This window comes from Panthera pardus, unplaced genomic scaffold (genome assembly GCF_024362965.1).
Source record: "Panthera pardus isolate Hobbes unplaced genomic scaffold, ASM2436296v1 HiC_scaffold_11, whole genome shotgun sequence".
NCBI classification, from domain to species: Eukaryota; Metazoa; Chordata; class Mammalia; order Carnivora; family Felidae; genus Panthera; species Panthera pardus.
In genome coordinates this window covers 59072534-59086036 of record NW_026526666.1, presented here as the reverse complement: position 1 = coordinate 59086036, position 13503 = coordinate 59072534, and the positions used below count along the sequence as shown (strand labels likewise).

Here is a 13503-nt window from a genome sequence, read left to right as displayed (position 1 = left end):
TTGTTAAAAGATCTTCTGTTCTCCATCGGTCAGTTAAAGTGTCTACTGTATGGGGAGGCTCTCAGTTGTGGCTTTTAATTACTGGAGCCGGGACACTGGTCTCATCCATATCCCAAAGATTCTAGAACTCTATGTCTTTTCAGGCTCTGACTGTGGCTCCCTCTACACCGCCTTGTCTGTTGGCCAGTTGTTTTAGTTCTCAGGTTACACTTGAGCAAAAATACAGAAAGGAAACATAATGAACATGTGTTTCTAGGTGCCACATTCCAAATTCCAGTGCTCACTTTGGCACAAAAATTGGGGTGATACGGAGAAGATTAACATGGCCCCCTGCACAAGATGACACAAATTTGGGAAGTGTTCCATATTATAAATAGATAGATAAATAGATAGATAGATAAATTCACTCCCAATTCCTAAGTTTTAATCAGTACGTGTTACTAGCCACATACAGCTTAGGCAACCTTGGCCATGTCATCTCATTTGCCTATTCATTCATGAATCCTCATTCAGCGAATACCTATTAAGCAAGAAGTATGTGTTAGTATGACAGGCTAGATGGGTCACCCGAGGCCTCAGCTTCTCCACCAATAGCATGAAGGCCTGGGCCAGACCACTGGTTTTCAACTACAGTGTTGACTCCCAACCTCCACTTTATTAAACAAATTAGAGTGGATTCAAGGTTATTCCTTTCATAGCTTCAGCGTCCTCCCGGGTGTACCGAAAAGCTTTCTCTAGGGGGAGAGAAAACAGTGGCGTGACAGCTAGCAGCTGGAAATGTTTATTATTATTACCCAGAAATTGTTTTCTCTGCCTAGACTGTTAGGATAGTGAGCCTCACCTGTCCCCAGGACTCCATGGAAAGGGTTGAATGAAATAGAGAACTGGGTGTTCTCTGAGGCTCTTCCTAGTTTTGACATTCTCTGAGTCCTGTGATTCTTCCTCTTTTTTCCTTTGGCTCTTTCATTTAACACCATTTCATATGCATGTTTCCAGGAAGCCATGTGGTTTTCTCCCATGTTAGACTCAGGGACTGTACTTCAGTTTTGCTTGGTAGTTTCCCCATAAATCCCTCCCTCTTGATTCACTCTACAGACCTTTTCAGAACCGTCATTTCAGTGAACCCTAATTGTGTGTGTGTGTGTGTGTGTGTGTGTGTGTGTGTGTGTGTGTCCCTACACTCAAGGTCTTTATCCCTGGTAGCAATAGGCAGTTAGTAACTGTTGGACAAATTAGTGAATTCTCAATGATTATCAGGACCCTCACCGCACACTTATATACTTGTAATAACCTTTGGATTATTTGACATCTTGTGAGGGTATTAATTCTTAACATGGAATATCATTAATATAGATACAAAGATATAAGCAGGCTTTGTGCTTTATTACCAACTGCCAGATTGCCTGGGTGCTTTTGTTTTCTGCAAATTGCTGATAATACTTGTGGTGATTATTGATAACATTATCTTAAATGATCAAGTCAAGGAGTACTTTCTCTCCATTTTTTTTCTAGGTGTCCATATGCTTCTCATTCTAAACCCCGGCAGTTTCCCTAAAGCCGGTCAGATCAGTGCTGCACACGCTTTGACTTTAGCCAGAGAAAAAGAATGGGGCTGTGCCAGCTGTAGGTACCAGCAATGTTTGTGTCGACCCTTTTGCCAGTTCAACGCCAGCCTGCTTTGGGGTTTTCCGTGACGATGGCGATGATGATAGAGATAACTATAGCAACGCTGTGAAAATATTATTAACTCCATATTAGAGATGAGGAAACTAAGGCTCAGAGAGGTGACACGGCTTACCTTTGGTCACACAGCTAGGAATTAGCAAAGACAGGATGGACTTCTGGTTCCATCTGACTCAAAGCCTATCTCTTTCCACTAAACCGTACTCCACCACACTCCCCAAGTGGAAGTTCGAGGTCAGGAGCCTCATGGGACCAGCAGGTCTGTCAAGTTCTGCAGGACTGAGCTGTTTATCGTTGCAGAGGACACTCATCACTGCACTAATTACATTAATTGCTGCCCACTCTGGGGCTAGGTGGGTGGCTTAACAATACCTAGCAACGTGGTAATGATGCCTGGGCCTGCCTTTCTGCGTGAAAACATCTGACTGCTTTTTTTCCCCCCCTCTTTTAAACTCCTTCCCATGGTGGCCAAAGATAGTAATTATAGGTTCTATTGGTTGGGAGCTAGTGACTCTCTACCTTGTAGGGGAAAGGTCAAGACTCTGAACTTTGGCCTCCATCAACATCAGCTGTGTGCTTGACATTTTATTTAAGGAATCCTTTATAATCCTCGTGACAGCTCAGAAGTAGGTATTATATTATCCTTGTTTTGTTTATAGGGGAACCCAGTCACCCCTTTGAGATCACATAGCCGGGAAGGGCTGGAAACAGGCTTAGAACTCAGGACTGTTGGAGGACAGATTTAGCTTCCACACATTTCCCTACATCAGAGCACCTCTCAACAGGAGATTTTTTCCCTCCCTTTGCTTGGAATTGAATTAGCAGTATATTTGAGTCTGCATGTCCAGAGAAGCAAGGCACCGGGGATTGGTGTTTTGAGGAGTCCTCTGTGGCTCCGTGATGAATATTTGACATTTCAACCTTCCAACTATCACCCTTTCCCTGAGCGTCTTGAGGAAATGTTAACAGAGTGTTTCAGTTGACTTTTTAAGAAGTAATTTGAAGACTACATCTGTGTACCTCTTGGGAATGGACAGGATGGCCTTGGCAGTTTATTATAATTGGGCAAATGACTTAACTTCCTCAGAGATCCAGATAACAGAGGTTAATTTGGGAAGTAATCGACTTTGGAATGTTGTATATGCATGCACTTTATGGGTGTGTCCATATCTATATGTATATGTATACATGTCGATAAATGTACGTGTGTGTGTGTGTGTGTGTGTGTGTGTGTGTGTGTGTGTATGTGTGTTCATCAAGAAGTATGATGAACTCCCATACTGGCTGTGTGACCTTGGAGAAATTACTTATGTTTTCTGGGCCTCAGATTCCTCCTCTGAGTACAGGCTCATTATTCCTACCTCGAATGATTGTTAGAAGATGAGGTGGGGTATATGAATACCTAGTACAGAGATTAGCACATAGGAAGTATCCATTTCCCTTTGCCTATCCCAGAGTCTGACATTCAATAATTGGTGACTGAGTTCTTGTTTGATATGTAAAGTATTGGAGTACTGGTGGGCTTAGATGACTTTGTTCTTTTCTTACCTACCATCTATCTGTAAATGAAGTTTAAAAATATGTTTTACTGAAGTTCAAAACCATTGTGTTGTGTAATGACACAGAGTCATGGTTAAGATATGAGGGGCTAGATCAGGGTTTGTGTCTTGGCTTTACCACCTCCCAGCTGTTGTGAATTGGGCAAGTCACTTAACCTCTCTGGGCATTAGTTTTCTCATTTCTAAAAAGAAGGATCATAAGAGTTCTGACCTTGTGGGGCTGCTGTAAGTCAAGGAAGTTTTTGAGGGCAGGGACTATGTCTACAATCTTCTCTGCACCCAGCCAGAATGAGGTTTGGAAAGAGCTGGCTTTGGACTTAGACATCCTGTCGACTCTGATTCCAGCATTCCCATACTGGCTGTGTGACCTTGGAGAAATTACTTATGTTTTCCGGGCCTCAGATTCCTCCTCTGAGTACAAGCTCATTATTCCTACCTCGAATGATTGTTAGAAGATGAGGTGGGATATATGAACACCTAGTACAGAGATTAGCACATAGGAGGTATCCATTTCCCTTTTGCCTATCCCAGAGTCTGACATTCAATAATTGGTGACTGAGTTCTTGTTTGATATGTAAAACATCCTTTTCTCTCACACTCCATTTTCTAAAATTTTTTTTAATATTTATTTATTTTTGAAGGAGAGAGACACAGAGCATGAACAGGGGAGGGGCAGAGAGAGGAGGGAGACACAGAATTCAAAGCAGGCTCCAGGCTCTGAGCTGTCAGCACAGAGACCGACGCGGGGCTTGAACTCACGAGCCGTGAGATCATGACCTGAGCTGAAGTCGGACGCATAACCGACTGAGCCACCCAGGGGCCCCCGTCACACTCCATTTTTATTTTTGCCTTTCCAGCCTTTTTATTTCTTCCCCTCACCTTCCCTTCACTTCCTTTTCTTTGTCTTTTTTTAATCTGCTCCAATCTACTGTGACTTAAGGCCTCCATCCAGGATTATCTGTCCCCTGGACTATTACAGCAGCCTTCTCCCTGGCCTCCTTGCGTCCATCCGGCCCGCTGCTGTGTATCCTTCCACAACCTGCACGGATGTTGCTATCCTTCTGTGCCACCCCCTCCAGTGACTTCTCATCACACCCAGAGCAGACTGAGGCTCTCACCAGGGCCTGTCCCGGAAAATTCTTCGGACCTGTCTTCCTCATGCCCTGTCTCAATTCCCCCTGCTCCAGCCTCGAAGGTCTCCTAGCCTTACTGGAACTTTTCAAGCACATTCTACCTTTGGCTCTTTTATACCTGCAGTTCCCTCCTCCGCCAAGTATCTGTAGATTTCACTCTTACTTCATCTGGCTTCTGCCCACATGTCCCCCTTATCAGAAAGGCCCTCTTTGATGATCTGCATGAAATGGCACCCCCAGCCTCTCCCACTTCCCCACTGCATTTTCCTTCTCACTTCCCAGTGAGATATTATATATTTATTTACTTTTTATGGTCTCTCTCCCCCCAGTAGAATGAGAGCTTTGTACGAATAGATTTTGTTTTGTTTATTTTCCCCCTTTTTCTATTTTTAAAATTGTATTATAGTCGACATATGATGTCATATCAGTTTCAGGTGCATAACATAGTGAATCTACAATTATATACATTATGAAATGTCCAGGGTGCCTGGGTGGCTCAGTCAGTTAAGCATCTGACTCTTGGTTTCCACTCAGGTCATGATCTCACGGTTCGTGAGTTCGAGCCCCATACCGGGCTCCTTGCTGACAGTGCAGAGCCTGCTTGGCTCTCTCTCTCTCTCCCTCTCTCTCTGCCCCAACCTCCCTCTCAAAATAAATAAATGAACTTAAAAAAAAAAAAAGGAAATGTTCACTACAATAAGCGTAGTTACCACCTGTCACCCACCCTACAATGTTATTACAATAGGATGGTTTTCTGCTGTGTCCCTGGAGCCCGAAATACAGGAAGTGCTCAGTAAAGAGTTGCTGGGTACACGAATGCGTGTGACCTCTCCCTGAAATGTCAGGGAAGAGCCTGCATCAATGCTACAGGTGATGCCAGGCCTGGATGGCTCATTGACTAGCGTTTATCTTCCCTAGACTGAAGTGATCAGCATTGAGGAGGAGGAATTAGGGGCCCACTCCCTTCACCCATGTGCCCCCAGGACCAATGCCCTTTCATGTGTGGCAGTGGCGTGCCTGTGTTCACACTTGCACTTCATGCCATACTTGCTGGGCTGTCTGGAATTCCCATGGCAGCTTCACAATATGATTAATCTTGCTCATACAGATGCATACTGATCCCAGATAAGGATCACTCAAGGTTTAAATCTGTCACTGCCACAACAGATGGGAAGTTAGAGGTAGGAGACGGCTTGTTCCCAGACTATGAAAGCAAACACACAAAATCTGCTAACCGAACCACTCTCCTCCACTGGTCTCTCCCTTCCTTTCCTTCCCCCTGTCCTGATTCTGTTCCTGTCACACAGTGTGGCAGCTTAGTGAAGTGACAACCTGCACTGAGAGCTCAGGGCTCCAGACCCAACACCCACAGTGAGATCACTGGGAGATCTCAAGCAGGTTATGCCACCTCCCTGAGCCTCACTTCCCTCTTCTCTAAGATGGGCCTTGAGAACGTACTCAAGAATACTTGCGTAGTGGGAGATGACTAAATGTGACCCCAGAGAGAGTGGCTAGCTCGTGGTGAGCACACACAGATGCTAGTGCCTTCCACGCTGGCTCACTTACATGACCGTGGGCTTTGGGTCACGTTGCCTTCGCTTTGGGCAACCTTTAGAATAGGCAACCCAGCTGAAAATACAGGCAAGGCCTTTCAGATGTAGTACCTTGTAAGGTTTACTCTTTGCATGGGGAGGTTTCTGAAGACTCTGGGTGGGTGGGTGTCACATCATAGCCGTGAGAGGCACCGTTGCTGCTCATATTAGTTTCCTAGGGCTGCTGTAACAAATGCCACAGCATTGGGTGGCTTCAAACAAAAGACATTTATTCTCACACAAAAAAGGTGTCTCCGTGTCTCAGATCTCCCTCTCCTCTCTGTTATAAGGACAGTAGTCATAGGATTTAGGGCCCATCCTATATCCAGAATGACCTCATCTTGAGATCCTTTTTTTTTTTATTAAAAAAAAAAACACCCACAATTAATTTTTTTTTTTATTTTAGAGGGAGAGAGAAAGAGCACAAGCAGGGGAGAGGGGCAGAGGGAGAGAGAGAGAATCCTAAGCAGGCTCCATGCTCAGTGCAGGGCACGATCTCACGACCCTGGGATCATGGCCTGAGCCAAAATCAAAAGTAGGACGCTTAACCGACTGAGCCACCCAGGCACCCCTTGAGATCTTTAATTATATCTGCAAAGACCCTATTTCCAAGTACCGAGGGTTGGATATATTTTTTTGGAGGATACAATTCAACCGACTACAGTGCCCCCCCGCCAAGAATATCAGATTAGGCAAAGGGGCAGAGCACCAGAGTTTCAAGTAAAGAGTAAAACAAACCCTATTGGAAGGCGGGTAGGGATTGATTCATTCATTCTTTGACCCAGAAACACCTGCTGAGTCTCTGCTGAGCTGAGTGCTGGGAAGTAGGAATTATGAAGCACAGTCCCTGCCTTCAAGGAGTTTACAGACTGGTAGCGGCCGACAGAGGAACAGGCACTTCCAGCTCAGAATGGTCGGGCTATGCGGGAGGTTGGGCCCTGATGCTGTGAGGCTTAGCAGGTCTGGCTCGGGAGACTTCTGGAGGAAGGGTTGCCACACCTGAGGCCTGAGGGAGGAGGGAGGAGGAAAGAGTTCTGGGAAGAAGGAACAGAGGAGAGAAAGCCTGGCTTCTGTGGGTTCTGCACAAAGTAGGGGCTGGTGGGCTGGAGAGGCAGGCAAGGGATCAGATTGTATAGGGTGCTTTGAAAAATAAAAATTAGAGGGGCGCAGGGGTGGCTCAGTCGGTTAAGCGTCTGACTCTTGGTTTTGGCTCAGGTTATGATCTCACGGTTTCCTGAGTTCAACCCCTGAGTTGGGCTCTGCACTGCCAGCACAGAGCCTGCTTGAGATCCTGCCCCTCCACCACTCACGCTGTCTCTGTCTCTCTCAAAATAAATAAATAAACTTAAGAAAAATTTTTTAAGGGACGCCTGGGTGGCTCAGCCTGTTAAGCATCTGACTTCGGCTCAGGTCACGATCTCACAGTTCGTGGGTTCGAGCCCCTCATTGGGCTGTGCGCTGACATCTCAGAGCCTGGAGCCTGCTTCCGATTCTGTGTCTCCCTGTCGCTCTACTCCTCCCCATTCATGCTATCTCTCTCTCTCTCTCTCTCTCTCTCTCTCAAATATAAATCAGCATTCAGAGAAATTTTAAAAAATTAAAAACATTTTTCAATAAAAATTAGAAAAAGGCTTTAGTGAAAAGTGATGCGCCACTAGATTTGAAAATTGTGTTTATTATGTTGTATCTTTTTAAAAGAACTATAGCATAAACGCAGATCACAAGTACAGCTTGAATAAGTGAGCAGCTCCATGTCGCTTAGGTGTATGGATTGTCAGGGTTGGGCCAGGATAGAGGAGAGTCTGTGATGGGCCCAGGGCTCAGAATTCCATTTTTGTCCTATGGGTAAACGGCCCCCATAATAGGAAGAACCTGGGATCTGGAGAAGGCAGGCTCAGTTTTGAGCCCCATATCTGGTATTTCCTTGATTGCAGGCAAATGGCTATGCTTCTGTTATCCTCAGTTTTACCATCTGTAGAATGGGCTTAACAGCATCTGCCTCACCAAGATGGTGTAAAGATTGAAATGAGACAAAGCTGGGGAAAGTGTCATGCAAGATAGTTGCTAATGGGATCCTCAGATTCTAACCTGTCTCAGGTCTGGACTGCTTCACTTGACCTTCCTTTTCCAGTTTGTCAGATAAAAGAGAAGGAGAGGAGGGGGCGAATTTCTATGTGTGCAGTGCCTTTTTGTTTGTTTCCCATTCCAAAATAACATACCCTAATCTGGACTGTCACTCTTGTGCCATTCTTTGTCCCTGTCCTTCCTGCTCACTGCTGGCCATCCCACATAACCAGGCTCAAACGAGGCAGGGAAGGAGGGCAGGGGTTGGGGAAGAGGTTTGAGGGTAGAGATGAGTTCGATTCTCTTCTCCCAGCCTTCAGTGAGGACCTGCTATCCCCAGCTGTGTGCTGGGCACTGGGAATTGTGAGTGGCTTGTGGCGGGAGATGTAGGAGGGAAGCATGGCATTCACACTTGGATGGTGGGCTGGCTCATTTGCGGAGGCAAAACGCAAAGAGGTCCTATGACAGAGCAAAGCCAGCTAAGGTCAAAGCCTTCCTGTTAAGAGGCAAAAAGCCCCCAAAGGAATTGAGAAACAGATGAGGCCAGTTTATTGGGTAAAACACCATAAAGAAAGTGAGCTCAGTGCTAGACTCCCCTCTCTCCTCCCATATCAGATTCTTGGCATTTTTGCAACAACTATCTTTAAGCGTTCTGGACCATTCTTTTACAGACATTGTCTTATATGATCCTTGCGAGAAGCCCCAAGGCTAAGTATTGTAATTACCATCTTTTGCGACTGGCGCTTCCAAGGACTTGCTCCCAATCTGACCACTGTTAAAGGAAGGAACCGACTTTGGACCCACGTTCATCAGGCTCCAGAGCTCCCGATGTCTCCCCTCAGCTCCCCTGTTTCGCTGAATGTATGTGGAGGGGAGCCCCTGTTTCATCAGGGTGCATCACATCACATGCGTTTTTAGTATTTGTGTGCACATGTCAAATAACCGGCATGCTGATGTGCCTTCCCCGTGAGTCGTCCTCACTGCCTTTTGAGAGGCTAAATGCATTTTTGCTGGCAAGGCCCGGCTCAAGGAGAACAGGAAAGGAAGCATACAAGCCCTCTGTGTGGGAAGCCGGTCACACGGGCGAGGGTTGGTCCTTGAACAAACGATTGGGAAATGGCTCTGTTAAGCCCTGGTGGAACTTTACTTCACTGGGGGCTCCTGGGTTTTTCCATGACTATTTTATTTCCAAAGCACAATTCATTCTCTATTCTTAAAAAAAAAAAAAAAAAAAGAAGGAAGTAATATTTGTTTAGCACCCACTTGGTGCCAGGCATGGTGCTGGGTGCTTTACATCTGTAACATCACTTTAAATCCCTGCAAACCCTGCCAAGGGGGCACCGTGGGCACCGTTGTTCAGTCCAGGAGACAGATTCAGGAAGGTGTAGCTGTTTGCTCAAGATCACCCTGCTGGTGTGGAGCAAGCTGGGGCTCCTGCCCAGCGCTGTCCAAACAGCAGGCCATGCTGGCATTTTATTTTATTTTATTTTATTTTATTTTATTTTATTTTATTTTATTTCATTTCATTTTCATTTTATTTTTAAGTTTATTGTTTTTCTTTACTTTTATTTTTATTTTATTATTTTACTTTACATTTCTTTTATTTTTTATTTTATTATTTTACTTTACGTTTATTTTATTTTTAATTTTATTATTTTACTTTGCGTTTATTTATTTTTAATTTTATTATTTTACTTTACTTTTTATTATTTATTTTATTTTATTGTTTATTTATTTTGGGAGAGAGAGAGCGCGCGTGCGAGGGCGCACATATGCCTAAGCAGCCCAAGCAGGGGAGGGACCAAGAGAGAGGGAGCTGTCAGTGCAGAGCCCGATGTGGGGCTCAATCCCACCAACCTGTGAGATCATGACCTGAGCGAAAATCAAGAGTCAGGCACTTAACCCACTGAGCCACCCAGGTGCCCCCACCCTGGCATTTTAAAGTTATCGGTAAGACATTTCATTTTTCAATTAAGTTGTAAATTATCTTTACTAATTCATGACCCAGGATGCTGGCATACTGACTCCACCCCTGCTCTTTTAGAAAAAGAAATGCTTTATCTTTTCATTCCTGAGTAACTGAAGTGTTTTGACCCAGAGATAAAAATCTTCGAGTCAGGTCACTTGAGTGAGATGTGAGGAGGGTAGAACGTGGCTACTCTCACTCATTTGGCTTTTTTTTTTTTTTCTTCTTTTTTTCCTAAGGCATCTGGCCTCCTTTGAAGACCTTTCTCTGTTATCATCACAGTACTTGGCTCCTGAGGTGGCGCTGGCCATGAAGGTACGGGCTGGACCTATAGTGTGGATGAGCCTATGGTCAGAGAAGCCTCTGTGCTCAGCATCCAGAAGGGCCTCTGAGATTTCAGACGGGCTCAAATAGTCTCCAAGACCAAAGGCCCTGGCTCCCTACTTGCACAGTGTCACCACAGCAGGTAGAAAGAAGTCCTCGGTGCCATTTGAGAACATTTGGCCTCTGAGACAAGCAGTGGGGCCACCAGCCCTTTTAAGGGCTGACGATTTTGAATACCTGAATGGTCTCAGGTTTTGCACTGGGCAGACAGATTGACCAAACCTTCAGAAGTGGAATGAATGATAAAGATAAAGGTCTTTGCAACCTTAGGGCCAGTTCTTCTCAAAACTCTTTTTTTTTTTTTAAGTTTATTTATTTATTTGGAGACAGAGAGAGAAAGAGAGAGAGAAAGCCCAAGCAGGGGAGGGGCAGAGAGAGAGAGAGAGAGCATCCCAAGCAGACTCTGCAGTGTCAGTGCAGAGCCCAATGGACGTGGGGCTCAAACTCACCAACCATGAGATCATGACCTGAACCGAAACTGAGAGCCTGACACTTAACCAACTGAACCACCCAAAACTCTTTTAAGGTTCATAAAAGCAGGGAGCAAACAGGCGGAGAGGCTGGGGGAGAGTGGGCTCTTAATGTGGCTGTGGTGGAGAAAGCCTAGGCTCTGGCTGTGTGACCTTGGGTACATTCCACTTCCCCTCTGAGCCCCAGTTTTCTCTTGTGGTGTTTGGCAGTGGCAATGCTCTTTCTTCCTTGCTCCTGTCCCCAGGTGGTGGTCGTGACGATTAGATGGGAATATGTTTCTGCTGTTGGAGCAGGGTCCCAACACAGAGAAGGTTACTTGGGCAAAAGTCAGGAGGCTTGGATCGTACTTCAGAGTCTTCTCTGAACTCTGTATCTCCTTTCCCTGGGCCTCCCTTTCTGCAAAAGGAGGGGATTAGAGTAGGTATTTTTTTCCCTCTGTGGTCTCTTTTGACCGTAACATGCCATGAGCCTATCTCTCTAAGTGGAGGGCATGTGGCAATTTTAAGGGATGAATGGATCTTGTAATATTTAGCCATTCAGCCATTCAACAAATATTTAATAATGGCTTACCATATGTCAGGTGATGGGGACAGAGGGACACAGCAGAGGTAGTGCCTGCCCTCTCGGACCTTCCAGTCTGGTGTAGATGCCTCGGTTGAACTCCCTCATCTCAGATAGTTAAAGGGACAGGGAACCCAGGGAAACACTGTTAGCTGAAAGAACAATGTCAGTCATGTAATAGATGCTCAAATATTCATTGAACATCTTGCATAAATAAGTCAATGCAAGCACCTTAAGGAAGCTCTTGGGGTGACCTTAGAGTTGGGGAACAGTTTCTAGGAGTCAGGAAAGGTCGTGGGAGCTCTGGCCAAGGGTGTGTGTAATTGCTAAAGAGTTTGTTTATTGAGACACCTGAGAATGAGGGATCTGCCCCTACCTGCCCGATTCTCAAGGGGGCCATTACTGGGAACAAGGAACAATGACTGCTTCCCATGCCTTGTGTTTTCCCCAGAGGAGGAGCCAGTACCGATGCCGGAACCACAGGGGAGAAGAGAAGAGTGGCCAGGGAAAGGTGCCAGTGTTTGTATGACACTTGGGCCAAGTCCAGAGGACCATGAAAAATTATGGAGTCTCATCTGTGTCCCATCACGAGAGAAAAGGGGGCCCATTTGGGGTGCAAGGGCCACATGAGGGTTGGCCCCAGGATCATGGCCAAAAGGCTGCCTGAGGAGGCAGAAAGAAGTCGGGCTTAGGAGTTGGAGACTGATTTGGGTTTGAAGGCTGTGGGACCCTGGGCAAATCACTTAACCTCTCTGAACCAGCTTCCTAATCTTTTAAATAGACATCACAAAGTTGACCTAAGAGGTTATGAGGTATAATACGTCTCAGGCACCTATAGTCAGGACCTGGGACTAACTGTACTCTTGATGATTGGTGTTTATAATTATTACATTATCAGGACTCGGGTCCTGATTCTGTGCCATATTGAAAACCAGTGCTAGGAACAACTTCGAGGAGAAATATTAGAAGGTTGTATTATCTTTAATATAAGTGACATGGTGACTCAAGACTGAGTGGATTTACAGGGACTTAGCTCTAGCTTAACTCATCTCCTAACCAGCTGTCTGACCTTACATAGACAGTTTTGCCCTCTTTGAGACCTGGTTTTCTCCTCTGTGAAATGGGAATAATTTTCACGCTCAACTTTTTCTCATCCATCCATTCAACATTTATTTAATGCCTGTTATAAGGCACACTATGCTTGGTGCTGAGGACAGAGGAACAAAGCATAGTCCCTGTCCCTAAGGAGCTCACCATCTAGTGGGACAGACCATTAAACAAATATTTCCAATAGAGTATAGACAAGGCTGGCCCTGTCTGAATGGACAAGGAATGCTTCCTGGAGAAGGTGCCATCTAAAGCTGAGAGCCGAAGGATAATAGCATTTAGCCAAATAAAAGTAGGAAAGGAAGCGGAGAGTTAGGAAAGGCACTCCAGGAAGAAGGAACTGCATGTGCAAAGGCTAGGAGGCAGATGGGTGCAGCAGATGTGATAATGTGGCTGGCTGAGTATGCCTTGCTGCAGTGTGGACTTTGTGTGAAGGCAGTGGGAGACCACTGAGAGATTTTTAAGTGAGGGAGGTGGAATAACATGGTCACATTTGCATTTTTAAAAAGAACACTCAAGGTTATATGTGCATATGTCAAGTTCCATTATGGAGAGCAGTTGTGGTAAGTTGATCCTTCCTGATCTCCTTCCTCCTCCTTTCCCTGCCCACATAAAGTGAAATAACCCACATAAGCATGTCTGCTGTAGTGTGTGGCACATAGTTGGTGTTCAGTTAGCATATATTATTCCCCTTTTTAAAGCAGTCCTTGAAAAAGAAATCCCCTGGCATGGAATGCATGTTGGGACAAAAATGCTGAGGGTGCGGCTGTTTGTATTTTCTGGCTGCCGTTTCAGTACAGCTGATAGGATTTAGGTCAAAGGAAGTTCCCCAGACAGCTCAGTCTCAGCCAGTCATCTGGGGTTTCAGGGAGGGCAGGTGAAGGTCATAGTATCTCTCCTATTGCCGGAGGCCATTTCTCCTCAGGGTCCTAATCTTGAAAATGTACCAGACCTGGGCAATCCTGTTAATTTGTTCAAGATAG

At 45.4% G+C, this 13503-nt stretch overlaps 1 pseudogene; it reads left to right on the top strand.

The window, feature by feature from the left end:
• The first annotated feature begins 276 nt into the window (after window positions 1-276).
• LOC128775987 (U6 spliceosomal RNA) lies at window positions 277-372 on the top strand (annotated as a pseudogene).
• The last annotated feature ends 13131 nt before the right edge of the window (window positions 373-13503 follow it).